Source organism: Sebastes umbrosus, chromosome 14, assembly GCF_015220745.1.
Source record: "Sebastes umbrosus isolate fSebUmb1 chromosome 14, fSebUmb1.pri, whole genome shotgun sequence".
NCBI lineage: Eukaryota > Metazoa > Chordata > Actinopteri > Perciformes > Sebastidae > Sebastes > Sebastes umbrosus.
Window position 1 is genome coordinate 26236298 of NC_051282.1, and position 20132 is coordinate 26256429.

Consider the following 20132-nt stretch of genomic DNA (forward strand, 5'->3'; position numbering starts at 1 on the left):
TACACACAAACCAGCACCTATACAAAGATGTCTTTTGTACTTTTTTTGGTGCTTTACTGACTTTTGGTGATGCATAAACACATCTTAAACATTTGCAGCAATGCAACACAGTTTTCTGTGATAGGATTCTTGTGCATAATCTTGTACTGTACCTGTGGAAAGCACCTAAACTGTCTCTCATTTCGAGGCTTTTGTGCTCAGCTGTCTCTCGTACAGTAGAGTAGGTAGACAGGGCTGTTTAAAAAGCCCACCTGAATAAACTTCCTGTGCTATCTGCTCTAATTATGGGATTATCCCTCAGGAATTCTTATGAATACAGCGACACACCGAGATACACTCATATGCACAAAGAATAGCATACACACACACACACACACACACACACTGATTTGTTGGTTTGGAATTTGCAACATGGAGTAACAGCATAAAATAATATTAATAAAAGTTCTAAAATTACATATAAGTGCAATGAAAGTGTTTTAAATTAGAAGGCATTTGGGTTATTTTCTTGTAATTTCTTATTCAAAAGAGCAACACGTCTACAATCCTTTCGACTACAACCTTTGAATGCCCCCCAATCTGCTGGTCAAAACTAAATGACCATTATTCAGTGTTAAATTCAGCGGATCTAATAGGCTATGAGTTAGATTGAATTTATCAGATTTGCGACGTTATTATCCAATCTATGACGAGAATATTTTCCCCTCGGTTTGGCCTATAACACACAAACAGGCTCTCCACTGTAGATTGAAACGAGGGCGGCCCAACGTCAAACTAATCAGCTTGTTGTTTCCATCTCTTTGAAAATAAATGGCCCTAATAGCACATAAACGGAGCCTGTTTTCTTAATAGCCGAACCGGCCATTTCATCCACAGATGAGAGAATTTGTTCGGTATCTGCGTGATGTCTATCTTGCATGTTTGCAGTCCATTTGCACAAGGTTACGGTGGTTATAAAGAGTTTTAAACATTGTTTTCTGTAACACGAGAGCTCAAACCTCGCCAGCAACTCAGTCACTTACTATAAATATCAGATCTTAGATTCCAAATACTTCAGTGATTTCAACTCAGGCCATTAGGCCTTTATATTCTCTATGGAATAATATGCAAACATATGAAATCTATTGTCTTCTAGTCTGCATAAATACTGCAATTTTATAGATTGCTTGAAGCGGACAAGGGCCCACACATGTACATGTACAACACAAACACACACACGTAGGTTTCTGGTTCATTTCTTTCAGTCCCAGGTCCACTGTGAGCACTTTGCTTTTCCTCTGAGTCTTTTAAGCGTTAAAATGACTGTGATGCATTGCTTTGGGGGTGTCTCTCATGAGGATAAGAACCAATGAGCTCCTGTAGGAAAAAAAACCTCTTTAAAATCAGTATCAAACAGCAGAAAAGATTCACTTGAAATTATTTAAAAGCAGATTTATTTCAAGCTTTTATCTTAGCGGAGCTATAAGATCCCCAACAGTGTGTCATTACTGACCTGTTGCATCATCTCGAAGGATGCGTCTAGAGTACGGCTAATCCTCAGAGGCCTCTGCTGTAACCAGACCATATATTTCTCTCTCTCAGAAAAGCCATGCTGATTTACATTTATGGACCATGGCAGCCTTACTGTATACAGTCCCACTGCATCAGTAAAAAAACAGACTTCTCCTCTAAACGTGCAAATGTTTGTATCTCTGGCTTCAATACTTTTTATAGTATCCCCGTCAGCACATATGAAACAGAAAAGTACAAACGATCTTATTGTAAAATACAAAGATGTCATTTTTAAGCCTTAAGATTGTCAAATTAAAATGACCCCATTTGACCACTTTCCAGGTTAGTTTGAAAATAATGTTAAAGTTTTAATTTTCTATGTCACATTTTTAAATTAAATACTTTCCAGGATGTCATATATTTTCAAAATGACTATGCAGCTTCATATTCAATTGCTTTTTTTTTTTCTTTTTGGTCCATTATAAATGTTGTCCTTGCGGTAATGGTTGAGGGAATGGTAATTATTATTGAGGGTCGGTAAAATTGAGGGTTAGAGTTACTTTGTTCTACTTTTATGTACTGCTACATACCGTCTGCCAGGAAATGAACCACTTGCAGAAATTGTGAACTCATGGTCCCATTTTATTTGCATGGCAGCGGTATGTTTCTAATGTAGCATACAGTACTGTATGTCTCCTGAAAGGCAGGCATTCCTTTGAGACTTTCACCCAAACCATAACCCAGATAATAGAAAGTATTATCAAACCTAACTTAAAGTTAGACAACATTGCTATTCCAGGAGTCACTTTCTGTTTTTACTTTCCGTCGGACTCAGAGATAAGCATTGTGCAGTGTTATTATGACCCATAACGTCTCATTTGCCACTTTTACTTTTTCTTAATTCTGTATAGTTTATGGAGTACGTCCCCAAGTGTTCAACGCAAGGAAACGCATCTCTTTACGGATGGATAGAACACCACCGTCGTTTTGTGAGCTTTTTGATAAAGATGTATAAGCCACTATTCATGTAATCTATATGTTGAACAGTCAGCTAGCATGCTACCAGTGTTGCCATCAAACTTTTTACTTAGAAAAAAATGTTAATTCGGTAATCTGTGAAGCATAAAATGCAAACTTCCTGTGATGCATATGGTCTAAAAGTAAAAGATCAAATTTTTCAACATACTCGAAGCACATACCGAGTCGCAAAAAAACCCCCAAAAAACAGATGGAGGACCTTTGCAAACACATCAGAGATCACGGAGGTTCCCATACGAATGAATGGACTTCCAGTTGAATTGCATACGTTCATAGAGCTATGTGGAAATGAGGCATTATGGGAACTACATCAGGTTGAAATACACCAGAATTTCCTCCTATTTATCTATCAACTTTTAGGGGTGTGATGACTGAGGATGGGATCTGAAGAGGAGGTGGAGGTGGAGGTGGAGCTGGGAGTAAGATGGGGCAGCAGTGTAAGACATGTGTCTGTCATGCTGGCAGTTTCCTGGCCTTGACTAGTGTCTCCACCACCTGGGGATGATGGGATATTTACAGAGCGTGTGGGGCGGATGGAGTGAGACCAGAGGACGGCCAGGCGCCCCGGCTCCTGCATCTCGCACGCATGTGCAGGAACTTTCTGTATTTTTAACATGTGATGTGTTGGGGGGAGCGTATGAACGTCCAAATATTTTCCTAACTGATTTTCTGTCAGCAGCTTTCTCCAAATTATGCATCTGATTCATTCTGTCATGGATGAAAAGGTCCTTTCAGTGTGAGCGCTTGCAGGCTGGTCCCGACCAACCTGAGCTTCAGACACAAACACTAAAGACTTTTAAAACTTCACTAATTCTTATGTAACACTTTCAGAAGCTGATGATTAAACCTGTTCAGCCCTGGGTGGTTTATATACAGTTGTTCAGTTGCATTTAGTGCCCAATAAATACAGTTTGAACAGTAAACTGGAGTCCTTTACTCCACTTTTTCTGGCATTAATGCAGTTTGCTGATTGTCGAACACACACCAAGCCCCGCTCTTTCACTGCCAGCGATGCTCTCTGCATTTGCTTGTTGTTGCTAGGTAGATCGCAAATATTTTAACAATTGATTTATTCGGCCACATGAAAAATCTCCTTAAACGATGTGTAGGCTGTAAAGATGACAATCGCGGAGAAGTGCTTTATGGGTGCGTGAAGTGCGAGAGCCAGGCGGGGAGATGTATTTCACTTTAATTTCCTCCACAGACGGCTGCTGCTGCCACGGCAACTAAAGGCACACTCAAGGATGTTATTGCTCCACTTTCACAGTCTGATACTGTACATGATAAGAAAAATAGTCGTTTGGCGGAGAGGGTACAGTTTGGGGATTTTACGAGCTGCTGAAAGTGGCACTTTAACAGATATTTTAACTCGTAACATTATATCTCAGAGAGTTCTTATGTTTATCACATACTGTAAAAACCAAACTGATGACATGCTAAATATTCAAAATATTATTTTCCAAGAAAACTACAATGTTTTTTAGGTTAATATTTGTATATAATAAAAACATAAACATGTATGACTTGCACGCAATACATTTTTATGCATTTGCTGACAGGAATCTTATGGGATGTCCTTGTGGGCCACTGATGTTTAGGGTCTCTGTGTGATTTGACAATTAATGATGCTTTCAGCAGCCTACATTCCTGTTAGAGGAGAATATGAGGGGTCACAGCCTCATGCCTCCTCCATGGATGACTGAACCTTCGATTTACACAACAGGCCAACCTTTCAGACTACAGGAACACAGGTTGGATTGGGATTGAGATTGATTGGAGGTAGTTGCCATGGTGATTATTTTAACAAATGCAATATCATTATATCTTCAAGTGATATCAGTCTTTCAAGCAATTTTCAGTTACAAGATTTGCTTTTTTGTTATAAATAAGATGACGGTTTCAGTATTTTTTACCTGGTGTGAGATATTTTTCCATAATGTAAAATTTACAAACTTTACAAGCCCTTCTGATATTTAGGACGGCGTATTGGGGCCATAATTTTAGGTTTAAAAAATGATTATTGAGCCGGGGGAGGGGGTTAATATTCTGAGGAAAAACTCAGAATTTACGAGATAAAAGTCATAAATTTACGACAAAAAACATGGATATTCTCTGAGATTAAAGTTGCAAATTACGAGAAAAAAACTCACAAATTTGCGCGATTATAAAGTCGTAAATTTACATTAAACATAATTTAATGAAACATAGTGGAGTACAGAAACCGTGGCAATGAAAAATAGGGGGATTTTTTTCTGTTCAGGGACCACAATGCTTCACTTTGCATTACACCACATATGCCACCGTTAAACACTGTGGTAACGTGAGACTTGGAGTGCAAAATATATTATATTGTAGCGGACTCTTCTCATCTGTTTATCCATGGCGGGTCACAAGGGCAGCAGGGTATTCCGCAAACTCCAAGGACTTAATTCACCATAATCTATGGTTCAACACAAGCAGTAATGTGCCTTTTCTGTGTTGTTTTCCCTTCACACTGACACTGACAATTGGACACGGTCCCTTAAAAGCTTCAGTGTGTAACTATGGTAACGCCTTCTCAACAGCTGATGTTTAGTGTTAGCTGTACTGAAATAAAAGACACACGCCTTTGTGTAGTCAAAGATAGAAGTTGTTTGTCTCTACTTTCCTGTAACTTCTCCAATATTAGTATTTATTTACAAGATGACGGTTTTGCTATTTTTTCCGGGGGTTTTTTCTCATAAATTTATGACTTTATAATCAAATTTGTTATTTTTTTTTCTAGTAAATTTGCCACTTTAATCTCAGAGAATATCCCATTTTTTTCTTGTAAATTTGCTGCTTCAATCTCGGAGAATATCCTAGTTTTTTTTCTTGTAAATTTATGACTTTTACAACTTGTTTTTTCTTGGAATATTACCCTCCTCCCCTGGCTCCACAATTATATATTTTTTTCACCTACAATGGCCCTAATACGCCGTCATAGATATTGGCACAATGGCTGCATTCACACTTGATAGCTCTAATTTCCCACCAAGTTGTTCCCAAGCAAAAGGAAACAAACAATATATTGTGTTTCCCCCTGAGAAAAACTTTACAAGCGTTAGTAACTGATTCTGTTGAGCTAACCTGGAAATCTGTTTTTTTTTCAATAGAAAATAGGTGTAACTACATATATGCTGGGAAAATGATCACATCTGCTGTCGTTAACTCCGACACAGAGATACTAGTTGTACCAAAGGGTTTAACGTGAGGGCACGCATGTTGCCAGTCGTCCGGGATTATTAGCCGGGACACCGAGTCGTGAATGTAGCAATTAGCGCCCGGTGGAGTGGTGTTGTCAATGTTATGAGGTGAGTGACATGAGGCAGACCAGGACTATAACAGGTGGAAGCAAAGGTCAGGAGGGAGCAGGTTTCTGGAAGAGGCCATTATCAAGCATGTAGAGTGGGAAAGGAAATTTAATTTCCTTACTGGCCACTGTTAAACTGAGAATGGCTACCTGCACAGTAGCCAGAAATTACCAGACTACCAGGTCAGCTTTGGGGTGATGGAGCTCCACCATTGCTTATTGTAGCACTCTTGAAGTCAGTAATATGTGTGGCTTCTGTTCCAGTCACCCCTTTACAAAAATGTAGTTAAGGCCTTTTTAACCGCTCTGTACCCCCAAATTGACTAGCTAGTAGTAAGTATGGTGGTTTCCCCAGTTTCTTTCACGTACGTAACCCAGGTCAGAGAAGTCTAAAATGTTGGATTGGTCTTCACGGTTCTCTAGAGACCTGTATGGCCCTTTTGTCCAGTATGTGAGCTGCAGTCCTGCCCTGCGTGTCTAGACAGAGGAAAAGGGAGAAATATCCGCCAGCATGTTCTGTAAAAGGACTCATTCTGAAGGGAGGGAGTTTAATTACTTTTCCCTTCCCGATAACCTCTTATTAACTCTGACATTTACTCTCTCTTGCCAAAAATTTAAATAGAAGACATACAGTTCATGCCTAATTTTGTTGGAAAACAAAACAATTGTGGGCAACGTTTGATTAATGCACTCGACGTTTGTCGACATGCCGCAGCAACGTTGGTTACCATAATGTGACTAAGCTCCCTTGGTTGGAACGGGAAACAGCAAATGTGTCATCTAAACGTAGTGGCTTACAAAATTACTTTAAAATAGAGAGCCTCGTTGAAACCTGACTTTTTGCTTTCTGGCCAATAAAAGTATGAGATGTTACTATTTTAGCCGATTGAACATTTCCAACGTTTTCAGGAGCTACGGGTAAACACAGCCATACTTTTCCTCTCCATTAGAGAATGCATACAATGAATGCATCAGTAATGCAGCCAGTTATAACCAGTGGGCAACCTCCAGGTCTGAAAAGTGAAGCCAATGCTGAAGTGCCTTAAACTTGCATTCTCTCTAACAGCCAGCAGGGGGCGACTCCTCTGGTTGCAAAAAGAAGTCTGATTGTATAGAAGTCTATGAGAAAATGAGCCTACTTCTCACTTGATTTATTACCTCAGTAAACATTGTAAACATGAGTTTATGGTCTCTATCGCTAGTTTCAAGTCTTCTTCAATACAGCATGATGTTCATTTAGTAAATTATGGTCCCATTTAGAGTCAGATAGACCATAAAGCAGGAGATGCTTTAGGGCGTGGCTACTTTGGGATTGACAGGTTGCTACCACGGCGTTGTCCGGTCTGGGAGTTGTCCGTGTTTTCATCTTACAACTTTGATCTTTTCACAGTGTGTTTTCAGTTCATGAAAGTTATTTATAACTTTTTTGGTCACCTAAAAATGTCTTATTCAGCGTTCGGTTGTACTTAGCTCCACCCTCTCGTGTCACTTCTGGTTGCAAAAAGATTGCGAAGACCAAAACGCCAAATTCAAGGCATCAAAACGGCAGTCCAAAAAAACAATGGGTGACATCACGGTGACTACGTCCACTTCTTATATATAGTCTATGGCTATAACTACCTGTTGAGACGGTATTTGTTCTAAAAGAGAGCGAAGCTAGAAGGCTAAAGCAAAAAGTGAAAGTTTTACTTGTTAATCTCTGTGACACCAGCAGTGAAGTCCTCTCACTGTGTGGCCTCGGGATATGAAAAGACCACAAATTGAACCTGAAAATTAGAAACACAAATCATAGCATATACAGTAAATCAGTTCAGAACTAATGTGATCTGAATGTGTGAGTGTTTTCTTCATCCCTGTCAGTAGTGTACAGGTAGCTCAGCCAACCCAGACAGATCAACTTTCAGTCATTACAGCCTTTTAGATGACTGACAGACTGAACAGACCTTGTCCTGCCTCCTCCCTCCGTCTCACTGGCTACTGAGCATCTCCTGTCACCAGGCCTGGCGGTGTAAAACCACCGGCTCAGCCGACGCGTCGTGACTGGCAGCGGAGAAAAAATAAACAGCCCTGGATTATGATAATTGGTTGGTCAGCTAGAGCTCGAGTGCGGCACTGAAGACATGCTCAATTAATCAACTGTTCTGCTGAAGCCTTTTATAACGGGTACAACAATAACCTTTCAACAGATGGGAATCATTTTCCTTAATTAAAAACAGAAATAAATACTGCCTTATGACAACAGAACCACTCTGGTTGTTACACACACTTCAGCCGTCCCCTCAAGATTTTTCTAGCTAAGCCAGGGGTAATCAAGTCAATTGCAGTGAGTGTCTTTTTTATGACCTCGTGCTTGTTATCTTAATTGGACCTTAAATCTCATGGCGCTACCTTTAAATATACGGAGACATACAGGAGACGTAGAAGACTCAAAAAGAAAAGTTAGGGGGAAAAAAATCACATTTGACAAAGTGTGATTGTAGGGATATACACTGTGATATTACTGCAGCATTAACAATGAAGATGATTCAATTTTGAATTAATACAAAATCAGATGTGTGTGATAGCTGCAGGTAAATATGGTTTCTTTACTTTACTTTTACAGTTCTCTAAACTGTAACATCTAAGAGCACTTTCTGTAGGCTAATTATATATAAATTGTCATTGTCGTTGCACACAGTAAGTACCTGTCCAACAAAATGCAGTTCAGCATATAATCAGACATTGCAAACAGTGGCAAAAGTACATATAGACAGCCTACATACACCGATTCAATCACTATCACAATACTTGGGTGCCGATTCGATATGTATTGTTATTCGATATTACGATTTATTGCGATCTTTGTTAACTTTTTTAACACTAGACCATGGGAAAAAGTTGAATCATACACTTCTAGGGACTTTTACTTTGAAAAATATCTAAATTAATACAGTAAGAATGTTTGATTATCAGCATGTACAGTATGTAGTCATTGCATTATTTATCAAATTTTACCACCAACCCAAAAATCAAAGAGTAGACATTTCCCTCACAAGTTAATGGTATTTTCTTTTTACTCTATAAGGGACATGTAATGGGATGCTTTAGGGCGTGGCTACCTTGTGATTGACAGGTCGCTACCACGGCGTTGTCCGGTCTGGGAGTTGTCCGTGTTACAACTTTAACCCTTTCACAGTGTGTTTTCTGTTCATGAAAGTTAATTGTAATATTTTGGTCGCCTAAAAATGTCTTATTCAGCGTTCGGTTGTACTTAGCTCCACCCTCTTGTGTCACTTCTGGTTGCAAAAAACCAAGATGGCGACGGCCCAAATGCCGACCTCGAGGCTTCAATACCGCAGTCCACAAACTAATGGGTGACGTCACAGTGACTATGTCCACTTCTTATATACAGTCTATGCTTGAAACTAACGATTGAGACCATACTGTAAACTCATGTTTACAATGTTTACTGCGATAATAAATCAAGTGAGAAGTAGGTTCATTTTCTCATAGACTTCTATACAATCAGACATCTTTTTGCAACCAGAGGTGCCGCCCCCTGCTGACTATAAGAAAGAATGCAAGTTTAAGGCACTGGCTTCACTTTTCAGACCCCGGAGTTGCCCATTGGGCATTGTCTAATGGAGAGGAAAAGTAGCTAAAATGCCGAACTCAAGGCTTCAAAACGGCAGTCTGCAAACCAATGGGTGATGTCACGATGACTAAGTCCACTTCTTATATGCTGTCTATGTGTACAGTACAACCTCACACCGCTAGCATGGCTGTAGACTCATTCATGAATGAATATCCTGGAGCATTTAGGCTAGTTTATTCACTGATGGAGCTCCTCCATCAGTGTCAAAGCTGTCCTGGCTATGTATGCATGAACTTGTGTTCCAGCAGAGATGTGAAAACAATCTTTCCAGCTCTGTGAGGACTGGTCACCGCAGCCGCAGTCCACAAACTCGCTGCCCACCAGCAGACAGCACCGGTCGGTCTGACGAGTTCACAGGCCCATATTGATAGCTGTCGCTCCCTCTGTCTGGGTGTCATATATCACTCTCTCTCTCCCTCTTTCTTTTTCTTTCATTCTCTCTCAATCAACCCCTCTCCCTCTCTGTGGTCCAATAAAAAAGAAAAAGCCAGTGTGACACTGAAACCACACTCAGAGTCAGACAGACTGTATAGCTGCTTTGAAAGAGCCTCTCTCACCGAGTCTATTTCTCTTCAGAGTGACCTGGGCTGCTGGCGCTGGGCTAGTTTAGAGCGGACTTTGGGAGGAGACAGACTGTAATCTCACCCATAATCCATTTTAATCAACAATAACACACTACCTCCAGTCCCAGGGCGAGGCCACAGAGCCTTTCTGAGACCCAGATTTACATCTCGGTGAGGCAACGCTGAAATATGGCTTTGATTTATTCAGGTTTTATTTGGCACAAATTGTCTGAGTTACAGATCACATATCTCAGCCCTTTTTCCCCCAGGCGTTAATAGAAAGTTGTGCTTAATTGCAAAAGAAGCATTTCACCCGTTGCAGTCTGCTGGTTTCCACAGTGGCTGCTTGACTTTTAAATAAATGACGTTCAAGAAATGAATTACTTTTGAGAGCTTTAACAGACTTAGACTAACTTCAACTAATAGGTATTAAGGAATTTGGGGAGATCTGAGTGATGTTTTATGAAAACTAAGCTGTCACAGAGAGATTCACGATGTATTACACTTATTACCATACTTCAAAATTGCAAATTATTATTACTATATTAACATTTTACAGTAATTTGGTGGGCTGTCTGTTAAAGAAAAACACATTTCGATCTTACTTATCTGACACTATAATGTGAGTAACAATCTGTGACTGAACTCAATGACAATTTATGAATTATTTTCTTTCTCTTTAAAATCTTTTTATTGAAATTTTCAGGAAAATATTCCCAACGCTGGGCAAAAGTATTCCAAATTGTTAGCAAATATACACCAATGTACTATCATATAAAAATAACAACAATAAAGTGATAAAGTAAGGCAGCCCCTTGATTATCTAGAATAGATATAAGGCACAATGTCCACGAATCAAGAAATAAAACTAAAGATGTAACTATTTCCATGAAGCCGGGAGTTATTTTTCATGTCAAGGCTAGAGTTAGGATTTACGTCATGCTATGCGGTTTGGGTGTTATGAAAGTATGTCAAAAAGGGTCTCCAGGTCTTACAGTATTTCTTAGAGCCACTGATTTGTGATTTATTTTAATGCAACTGTCCAAATCTGTAAGTTAATATTTCTTCTCAAATCTTGTTTAAAGTAAGAAAAAAGTGAAGTTGATTTTAGAGACATCTGATGTGCACATTTATGTCTTCCGCATTTATTTCTCCCAAATCACTCAATAATTACAGAATGATGCTCAATCAATCAGGCTGTTCTCGTACACCGTTCGTAGCTCGTATATATGCCACAAAATCAATTTGTATGTTATCCACGTAATTGTGAACCAAGAAGTATAAAGAGCGACGTAGGGAGGAGGTCGGGTTGGATGGGAGGGACAAAAACTTTTGTCCAGGAGACCGCTGTTCATGTCACGTGTGAAACCAGAAGTCAACGTTGATTTTTTTGTCACGTAACTTCCGTACTTAAATTACGCCACTTTTTTAAGCCAAACCATGATTTTTTCCTAAACTTAACCAAGTAGTTTTGTTGTAGAAACCTAACCAAGTTGTTTCCTGTGAAGATGGAAGGTTATTTTGAAAAGACGGTATGCATGTAACGAGCGGAAATTGACACATATTGCTGGACATTCGTAAGAAAGTGCACAAAAAATGAGGAATCACATTTCATAAGATATACAAATCGTTGTATGAGGTTTCGTTGAATCCAATTCTGTTGGTCAGACATAACTATGGTCAGTAACTTTTGATGGATATTTGTCGTTTCAATTGGAGGGAGGTCACCTTGAGATATGGTTGCACTCTCCAAAAAAAAAGCTAGTAAGTGGCCCTTTTAGGTGATTTTGTCTGTATAAATTGAAACCAAATAAAAGATTGCATACGTCCTCGCCCTCTTTACTGTGACAGCTCTGCTGTATTCTTAGACCAGACACAGCATGACTCTCTCAACAGTACACAGAGTTAATTACACTTGCTGAAGTTGTATCCTTCCCCATTACACCCCTATTACTGGTCCCATCCAACCCTGACAAGCGCCCTCTTTGTTCAGCAAGTCTCCTCCAAGTGACAGGATGTGTTAATATCACTCGGTTGATTGGATGCGATAAGTCTTGCACGCTGCCGATTTATTTTTTTTTTTCTTTCTTGTGTATTCAGGCCCAGTGTCCAGCAGAAAGCTCTGCCTGCATCCAAATCTCTCGGCTGGCTCTGAATTGGCCTCTTTGTCCGTCCCCTGCAGATCCAAATCATCAAGGCCGACGCTGTGCCCTTGTGCGCCGTCGCCATGGGAACGGGGGACCGTGGCTGCCAGCAGTTTGCTGTTTGCTTTGGCTGGAAATCAAAGCGCGCGTGGAGGTGGGGATGGATGGGGGCGGAGTGGGAGGTGATGTGGCTTGACGTGGGATGGTAGAGAGGTGATACAGCGTCTTGAGGTACACCGTGGCTTTGTCCCCCTAAACAGGAAGCCACGGTACACCGGTCCTCCCTGAGGAAAGAGATCAGGTTTTCCTGACCACCTCTGCCTTGTCATCAACCCGACATGCTCCTCCTGATCCTGACAAGATCTGCATGTGTCACAACCTACAACATGACCCCACCCCCTGCAATTTGTTTACTTTAGCGCACATGGCTGGACTCCTTGAGAACAGATCCAACGTGCTGCTCTAAATGTGACAATATCAACTACCTCCAAAAAAATCAATAAAGCCGCTGTTCACAGCCCGTGGGCTCAGAGGATCGCGTTACGCGCCTGTAGCGTGATTCTCTTGCGAGCGACAGGTACGCTTTTGTTATCGTAGAGAAGGCTAATCACTCTTGAAGGAACTGAAAGCAAACAGGCTATTATATACCAGAAAACCACACTGTTGCTGTTTCATTCCCCAAAGCATCACCAGGAGACCTTTTTTTTTTTTTAACAGAGTACAGATCATATATATGCCAATTCATCAGGTGCTGAATTTGAATTTATCGCCCGCTCCGTTGTACAAATAAAGTTATCTCGGTTTGTAATTTTTGTGGGCGCAAATTCATATTCGATGGACGAGGCCATTCATCACTGTCAAAGCCACGACTCACTTAAAGCCCCCGCACCAAAAGAAATCCTTGTTTTGACAGGCGCTCTGCAGGCAGACACACAGTTGAGGCTGGGACAGGCGCTGTAGGGGGTCTTCTGGCTTACAAGGCTCTGACGTCCCCGGGCCTTCTCACATTCAGGTGTAAAACCCCCTCGAGCAGCACAGCCAGGCTAACATTGCTTGGTATTTGCAGCGCCACAGTGTCTGCTGCAGCCCCCAAGCTGTAACTAAAATAGAAGCAACCTCACACCAAGACACGGCTTCACAGCTAGCATATAAAAATCTGAATATTCAAAGGATTTGCAGCTCATCCATCATTTTTTTTTATACTGAAACAAACCTGATTTGGCTTTTTTTTTGCAGAAGCATATTGGGCAAACTCAGTTATTTATATTCTAAATGTCCATAACCTCTGTTGGTGAAGGAGATGCCACAGTTGCAAAATTACAGGAGGCTAGGATTGTTTTAGCTCTACATTGAAGCAACAAATATAGCCCATTTAGCATGTCAAATGTTCCTTTTCTCACATGCTGTAAATCTGTTGCGTGAAGGTTTTCTATAGGGTACAGGTGGAGCCCAATATCCCAGATGATCAACAGATGATTCCCCGTGCCATTCACCTCTGTTTCCTGTCCAGCAGCACAGCGGATATCAAAACCACACATGTTCCTCCAGCGCTCTAGATTCCCTGTCTGGGAATGGCCCCCTGAGGGTCAAACCTCGGCTTCTTCCTCCTCTTCCTGCTATTCGCAGGTCAAAGGCGACGGCCTGCTGGCGAGGCGGTTCCCAGCACAACTCCACCGGATTCCCACTACATGAAGGAGGAGCAGTGGCAACTTTTGTGCATCAGAAGACGCCAAAGCAGATAAAATCTTGCGAGGACGAGTTGATGCAAAAAGGAGGTTTGTGTTTACTAAAACAAGCCGAGACACAAGCCGAGAATTTATAACCCATCAACCGACCCCAGGAGGAACTGAGCAGATGGAAAGGAGAAAGAAGCCAAATGGGAGGGAAGATAGTGAGATCTGTCTCATCGGGCCTTATGAGAAGTTACAGCATGATAGTTGTCTTGACAATATGTGTTCCGAGTACAACACATCCTCTGAAAATGACTTGAGGAGATCGTTTGACAGATGAAATCTATCCGAAATAACTTCCCCGCAGAATATTATGAATAAAGAGGATTGGACTGGATGTCAGAGCATTTTTCTTGGGCCTCATTAGTGTCACGACTGATTTCCCCTCCAATATTGAGCCCGGGTCTCCTTGAGGGACCCCTGTACCATGGAAGCGGATCTGTCGAGCGGAGTGACGATGATGGGAGCCTTTTGACACATGGTTACTTTTACAGTGAGAGGGCATGCATAATGCATGCGGCTTTAACCAAACATCCAGCGCTCCGACTCTACCAAAGTGTTATCTGGTGTGTGACTCGGGCTCTCTTCCTGAGTGGGATGGTGTATCAAATTCCTGGAGGCCCTGCTTCCTCCAGTGTACACATGTAAATACTCACAGGCTGCAAACACACACACACACACACACACACACACACACACATACACACACACACACATACACACCATCTCCCAGCTGATTAAGCGCCAGATGTTGTGTTGCAACATCCACATTCTGAGTTTAATTGAGGGAGAAATTATCTTAGATTCACAAAGGATTAATGCAGGATAAGTGGTTTTCTACGTGAAGAAAAGTAGCAAAGGTCATTAATAAGAAGTTATTTTCCATTGCATAATAGCGTCCTGGTAAGCAAATCAAATATTCTGACAGATATCAGCTGGTATGGAGGGTGTATTTTCTTTTTTAAGCACCAAACTTTACCTCCACTTATGCAAACTAGAAAGATGTTCATGGAAGGACAAAAAGGATTTAGAGCCACACAAGCTTCTTCCTTCTGGCCGTCACACAGCCATGTCTGGCCTCTCCCCTGAGCCCCAGCGGAGGCTGCGTGGGCTAACTCCAAGACATCTGGCATGATAGTATGTCTGCACTGTCAGGTCAGGTTTGCAGACACAAACACACAGAGATACAGGCTTTACTGTCAGAGTTAGTGTGACATTTTGTTGTCATTTACAGTGAAAACGTTTAAGGCTCCCGTAAACGGAGGAGCAGACAGAATTGACATGTTATGTAATAACTGAAACAGCTGGAGGCGTTTGGTTCATGCAATAACAAGCGGCAACGTTTTAATGATGCTTACCAAGCCCAAAGTTTGCTTTGCATTTCGTATTCACACAGCATGCCATAGAAAGTGTGTACGAGAGTGTGAGTTTGAGTGGGGAGATTTTGAAAGGTCTTTTTTAGTCTTTTTCTGCCAACTATGGACTCGCCTTTTCTACCTCTATGCACTATCCTATAAATATTTGTGCAAACTTCTTATTATGTTGCTATTGTGTGAAGAGGTGAGATAGAAGAATGATATTGACACAGCCTTCAGTTCACAAGGAAATATTGTTCTTCATCTTTAACTTGCAACTTAAAGCTGCAGTAGGCAGAATGTTTTTGGCGTCATTGGGCAACAATTCCATATTAACCTTTCAGCATATTGTAATTCAAGTCTTCTGAGAGAAAACTAGACTTCTGCACCTCCTCATGACTCTGTTTTCAGGCTTTAAAAAATTGAGAAAGTTTGCCCCGGCTGGTGGGCAGTGCTTTGTATTTCCTCAACTGATCTCACATGGCTGCCGGGTCACAAACTTTCTCATTTTACAGCTAAACAGTACACTACAAGATGTTTCTGAAAACATTTGAGGCAAGAAATAGACATTACAGTAACAGAATATTGATTCATATTTGATCAGCGCTGCCTAGTTTGACCGTTTGATCGGAGTTTGCGAGTGATTGACAGCTGCTCAGAGACGACAAGGCTCCAGCTTGGCTCTGATTGGTTGTTGCAGATGCCATTAGGAGCACCGGAGGACACTGGAGGGCACATGATTTTTTTCACATTACCTGTCTCATGCACTACTGTCAGGATATAATGACCGTTTTATAAAAATAACTTTTTTTTAAATCATATTTTCTCCATTTCTACCCGCTGCTGTTTTAATGTCAACATTACTATCATCAACCCGAATCCTGATGAAATATAGTAGAAGTGTTGAGTGCATATGTTTGAAGAGCATGGCTATACTAAACTGAAGCTCTGTCATCAGGGCCTCTTATAAGTCCGGGTTAGCCCCACAGCCACCCTGATTACCAGAGTTTTCTAAGCTTCAGCTGAAAGCGAATCGTACCCAAGGTGCCTTCCAGGGCCCATTTGACCGGCGTTTATGCTCTATGTGCATTATATGACCGCTTTGTGGTTTCAGCCAACTGTGGGCCTTCCCTGAAAATGAACCCCCTGACTGCGAGGAGCCGACTTATATCTGTGTGTTTATATCTGTCAGAAAAAGTTCAGACTCAGCGCCGTGACTGAGGCTCCTCTGCTGATGTAAAAGTTTTGATACCTCTCTGAAGCGTGGAAGTACCCTCCAGCCAGCTTGCTCTGATGGGGTCCAGGGGAGTGTGGATCTGAAGATTTGTGCAAGTGTACCCATGGTGTCAAAAATAAGCTTTTTGACAAATGAAATTTCTGTAGCTTAATGATCTCTACAAAAGTGTTAAAACCGCAATATATGCTGCAGTGATGTGTAAATGGGTCCAGAAGGCAGGATTCTCTCATGCTGTTATTCCTCAGTTAAAGATGTTATGTTTGACTGTATTTTGCTTTATTCAGGCCTCTTTTCAGTCATAGGAACTTTTACGGAAACTGTTTTAGAAGCTTGAACGAACAGTGTGTAACATTTAGGGGGATCTATTGGCAGAAATGGAATATAAAGTATGTTTTACTTAGTGTTTAATCACCTGTAAATAAGAATCGTTGTGTTTTTGTTACCTTAGAATGAGCTGTTTATATCTACATAGGGAGCGGGTCCTCTTCACGGAGTCGGCCGCCATCTTTCTACAGTAGCTCAGAATGGACAAACCAAACACTGGCTCTAGAAAGGGCCATTCTCGTTTTCCATTTTCCCGTCAGCCACCATGGTTCTCCTACACGCTTGGCGTTTCAGTTGGTAGCAATCTGCAACCTCACCGCTAGATGCCGCCAAATCCTACAAATTTCACCTTTGAAAACGTACCCTGAATTTTCAGTGCCGACATTTTAGGTTCTCGGTCCGTAGTTTCTGACCCCACATCTACCGTCTGTAATAGAACCCATTCATTTAATATCACCAAACAAATGACATCAGATCTTATTTAAATCTAAGTGAATCATTTATTTTAGTAGATGTTTATTTAACGAAATTGAGTTGTTTTTTTTAATTGTGAGTAGAGGTATTCTGTAGATAATAATTCACTCGGGTTTAAAATTCTGCTCATTTTTATGCTAAATTGATGCAGTAACCCATGGAAACCAAACCTAATGGTAATAACAAGTTCTTACAGGCCAAAATCATTAAACACATTATTTAAAATTTGTTTTGTCAACTATTCTAACCCATTATCCCGCCAAAGCGTGTAATGGATAGCGTGTCACGTTATGTCTCGCCAAGGTGTGAAGATTGCACGCGAGTATGAAGGTGCAGTACCAGCCGGTGGCCACAAAACCACTCACTTAGGTTTAGGCAACACAACCGCTTAGTTAGGTTTAGGAAAAACATCATGGTTGTCCCTAAAATAAGTAACTAAGTAAAATACGTATGTAAACAATGTAACATAATTACGGAAAACACGCCACAAACGTCACTACAAAACACGTCACTAACATAGCTTACAAAACAAGACACCGGTCTCCTGGTTGAAAGCCCTGTGTTTGTTGGACCCATAAGCAGTCTTTCCCACTTTTAATTCTACGTCACTAGCTCTGAGTGAAGCTTATTCAAGCGGATGCATTTACATTGCAGTCAGTACAGACTATGTGGCGTTAAAATGACATGCCAAAAGAAAGACTGGCATTCTTATTGCACGCTTTTGACTTGTGCATTATCGTGTCCTTCATACGCCTTTTCGTGCGACCGGGCTGTCTATTCGCATTAGTAAACACAAAGATGTGGACAGGCAGGAACTGAATTGTGAACCACTGCGTCCAGTATATGATTCACATACTGTATATAGCAAGGCTAATGCTGGCCTCATCCAGCGTTGTGTAACACAGTAAGTGTGGCTGGCTGTAAGTGTGTGAAGTGCCGGGCTGGGGGCAGCTTCCCCTCTCATTTACAGTAGGTTGTGTGAGAATATGCAGAGCGCAGGTCCAGGACCACAGCTGCTTATTTATTATGGAGCAGTCACAGCAAGCAGACAGGAGCGTGAGCAGCGGCCAGGACGGGTCCTCTGGGGGCCTGGCCCGGGGGCCAACACAGTGTCTGACAAAAGCATAAACATAGGGGACCTCCAAACCCACAGGGGCCGCGCCACTGCCAAACACCGCCCACCGTACTCACCGCCACCATCACCACCGTTTCAAAAACCTGCACTTCCCAGCAACAGTTTGTTTTAGAAGCGAGCATTTTGGGCAGCAGGAACCTGACACTGCTGATGTTATGATTTTGTAGTCATGTACTAATTACTGTAAGCATAACAGGAACTGTGCAGTATTGGCCCTGATGAAACACCGAGGACGATGGACAGAAAAGAGGTCCAGTTATGTGCGCTCATTCAGGCCTTACCTGTCAGCAACAGACTTGGTTTACACATCTACGCTCTGCATAATCATGCCAATGTACACTATACACCGTACCGTCTGAAAGCCATGTTTTGACTTCAGTGACTTTTACCCGTTTGAATAACATCTGACCTCACTGGATTCACTGAATGGATGCAACAATCTGAACAGGTCTCTGGAGCTGTTTATACGGATACGATAGCAGTCTCATTGAGGAAGGCTTTGGGGACATTTGGCGTCTTATCACTCTAAATTGTTCGATGTGCGTGGGTGGACAGCCAGAGGCCTGCAACTTCTCTTTATTTAGTGCACTTGGTGTTTCCAGAGTTGAGCCCTGCACTAGCTCAGACAGCATTTCAACACCACGATGGAGCCCGTCTCTGCTGCAGTCAGGCCAGCAGCTTCCACCCCCTCCCTTCCTCCGCTTCCACTTCCGGAGAAAGAAAGAGAGAGATGTCTCAGCTGGACTCACATCAAAGGAGAAGGAAAAGAGAAGCGGAAGATCTTTGACGTGCCTCAAACTACTCTTGGTGGAATCACTTCAAAGACAGACCTGCAAAGATAGCTGCAGAAGGCAACCCCTTCGGTCAAGTCCATGTACCTCCAAGTGTCTCAAAAACACTTTGACAGAGCATCTTCAAACCATTTGCCTTCATCTGTTTTTGACCACAGCGCTGCCCCTTTGGGGTCTTTCTTCACAAACATCAACAGACTTTATTGGATCTGTTTTTTTCAGCCTTTCGATGTTGAGTCGTTGCCCACTTTGGAAACAATAGATGACAGTGTGATTAGTCTGAGATGCCCAGCCTCGGGATGTTGCATTGTTAAAATGCAGTCCAGCAATGAAAACACAGCATTACAACCGTTGGTTCTCTGTTGTCAGCCAAGTCAAAGAAGAAAATAGATGACAATATTCAGAATTTGATACAGGTCATGTGAACAAGCATGTTCAGTTTGGATATTCTGAATTAGGCCTTATTCCGAATGGAGCATTTTCCAATTAAGACATGTGGGATATGCCAATATTATTCAGGTTTTAAGAGCATTCTTTGGACGCAGCACATTCACAATATGCGTCTCAGCTGGGGTTTTTATGGTAGTTTGTGACACACAACCTCTTGCCTGTTTGCGGCCAGCTTTGTGCGTTGTACACAAACAAACTAGCTGACAGTTTGCAGAGATGCATGCCCAAAAAAAAAGCGCACATTTCTGGTCGGAAGGAGAAACACACTTACTTCTAAACATTATGAAAGACTTGGATATTAACAGGTTTATGGATATGCGCCAATATCGCAACGCCAACCTTTTCAAGAAGGTGGATGAAGGAATGATAGAGGGAGGCTGTGTTCGCACGGTCCAGTCCGCAACCGATTACGTTAATCGGAGTATGCACGGCTGT

General features: G+C 41.7%; 1 long non-coding RNA gene across 1 annotated transcript; it reads left to right on the forward strand.

The window, feature by feature from the left end:
- The first annotated feature begins 2053 nt into the window (after nt 1-2053).
- Nucleotides 2054-19927, forward strand: LOC119502539. The gene is made up of 3 exons (XR_005210096.1): nt 2054-2067; nt 15166-15172; nt 19638-19927. It is a non-coding gene; the product is annotated as an uncharacterized LOC119502539 (long non-coding RNA).
- The last annotated feature ends 205 nt before the right edge of the window (nt 19928-20132 follow it).